The 2,500-nt window shown below is 41.8% G+C and overlaps 1 protein-coding gene across 1 annotated transcript in view; it reads right to left on the minus strand.

Annotated features, from left to right (window-relative positions):
• The window catches only part of cnksr2b (connector enhancer of kinase suppressor of Ras 2b), a 186,751-nt gene that overhangs the window by 44,548 nt on the left and 139,703 nt on the right, over positions 1–2,500 (minus strand). The gene's annotated exons all lie outside the window — the stretch shown is intronic.

Here is a 2,500-nt window from a genome sequence, read left to right on the forward strand (position 1 = left end):
GGAAACAGGATGTTAGAATGCGTGAAAATGCAGGAAATTACATATAAGAAATACAAAATTTTCTGGGGGAAAACACCCAGACCCCCTGCCAAAATGAACTGTCCCATATTTAATTAATTGACGGTTGCCAATGAATGAATGAAGTCAAGGACATTTTGCATAGGATTATCAGTATTGCATTGCTTTCTACATATTCAACACACTTAAAACGTGATAGTACTGAACACTAATCCTCTGCTTTACGTTTTGTTTTTTTCGCGATGATGTTACTAATGCGGCCCGCTTGAGGTCCACATGGGTTGTATGCGGCCCCCGGACCAAAATGAGTTTGACACCCCTGATCTAGACTGTGGCAGAACAAAGTAGTGTAAAATCAACTGTATGTATAATAGTAATATGTATAGTGTTTTATAATTATTGCTGATTGATGGAGACTGGGACTGCAAACTTAATTGCCCACTGATGGGATTAATAAAGTTTTCTGAATCTGAATCTGAATATCTAATAATACTCTATTAGTTTCAGTTGCCTTTACTTAGACCAGCACTCAGTACATTTAGATGGATGAGTGTCGTCTTGTGTCATCAGGTGTACTAAACTTTGTATTAGTTTATGCTGCTACTAAGTATTGTACCCGAAACACAATTTCGTTGCCTTTTTGACAATGACAATAAACTCTTGATTGATTGATTGATTGATTGATCTTCTTAGTTCTACAATTCAGAGGCAGGCCTTTAAGGTGTAGCATTGTGGCGCATCAGCAGCATAATCTCAGCCTAAATCAGCGATGACAGCCTAATTCCCTAAGGTTCAGATGCATCTGCCACAATAGTGTGTGTAAATCAGCACATCACTGATCTGAACATAAGTTATGGATCTCTGGGGCACTATCACAGCCCATCATCTCCAGCTCTGCAGACACTGGGGGTGTAAATAATAATCTATATGTATCAGTGCGTCGATCCTACGGCTGAGAATCGAATCGAATCGAATCGCATCGCATTGTGGGGCATTCTGAAGTATCGAAAATAATCGAATCGCTAGCCCCTGCCCAATGCCCTAGCTGTTAATTGTGCAACATAATAGAAGTGAAAAAAGTAAGTGGAAAAAAATTTAATCGAATCGAATCGTATGGTATCGTGGGGCATTTTTAAGAATCGAAAATAATCAAATCACCGCCTTAAGAAATTCATATTGAATCGTATTGTCATGGAGGTTGTGACTTACACCCCTAGCAGACACTACGTACACAAGCTTCATTCTCACTGCTGTGCTGCACTGAAACATGCTTCTATTGGGGCAGACATCCTGGGTTCGGAAAGGGCAAACCCTGCCAAATATTGGATTCAGCCATGTTAAAGGGACACTGTGCAGGAAATGGTCAAAAAAGGTACAACTATGCAACTATGCTGCTTTTTGAAATTGGGCTGCCTATTGTCAAATTTGATCTCTACATGAAATATTTTCTAGTATGGTCCAAGTACAGTATTTTTTGCAGCTAAAAATGGCTATTTTTGGAAATTCAAAATGGTGGACCATGGAGAAGATCCCCCTTTTCATGTATGAAAAATGCAATTTTTCCTGACATAATGAATACTTAGAATTTCATGCTGGTGGTAAGTATTCATGAAAAAGGTAACATTAGTGAATGGGCTGCATGAATTCTGGAAATAAACAACTAAAAATCTCACACAGTGTCCCTTTAATGAACGAAGCGATTCTAACTCAACTGACACAGCCATTCAGTCAAAAACAAATTACAGTTATTTTAAGTACAGGGTATTGGTTACAGTCCCTGGAACAGTCTGGGGTTTGGTGCCTTGCTCAAGGGCACCTCATCCATAGCTCAGACTTTTCTATGTTTTATGCCTTTATTACCTGCCCTCCCAGAGGGGGTTGGATCAGGTATTGCAATGACCCTGTCTGCCTGTGTGTCTGTCAGCCTGCCTACCCATCTCTATGTCTGTTTGTATGCCTGTCTGTCTATCTTTTTGACTGTCTGTGTGTCAGTCCAGTTTGGGTCGCCTGGGTCACACACAACATCACGTCCATCTAGAATTGGCAAGGTGGCATCTCGGGTTGCTTGGTTTTTTACTTGTTGCACACTTGACCAAACATGCTTGTGATCCTGTTTGAATCTAAAAGCAAGTGGTAAACAAAGATCTCGTCCAGGAGTGGTTGGTCAATAAAGATATTCAACTGTTGTTCAGCAGGACCGTATGAAGCCAATGTGGTGCCCCTGGGCACTATACCTCACTGGTGCCCCCTTTATGAACAATATTTTTTAAGTGTGTGTCTTGTGGTGCCCCCTCACTGGTCAAAAAAGGTTGGTGCCCCCGGGCACTGTGCCACTGGCCCTTATAGATATTCCGGCCAGAACAGTGCTGGTGCCCGTTCCTGCACCAGTAGCGTTCCGAAAGATTAGGTGCGGGAACCGAAGCCGTCACGGTTCTCTGCCAGCCTGAACGTGCAACAACAGTGACTCTGCACTAAGATATTC

Source organism: Engraulis encrasicolus, chromosome 7 (assembly GCF_034702125.1).
Source record: "Engraulis encrasicolus isolate BLACKSEA-1 chromosome 7, IST_EnEncr_1.0, whole genome shotgun sequence".
NCBI lineage: Eukaryota > Metazoa > Chordata > Actinopteri > Clupeiformes > Engraulidae > Engraulis > Engraulis encrasicolus.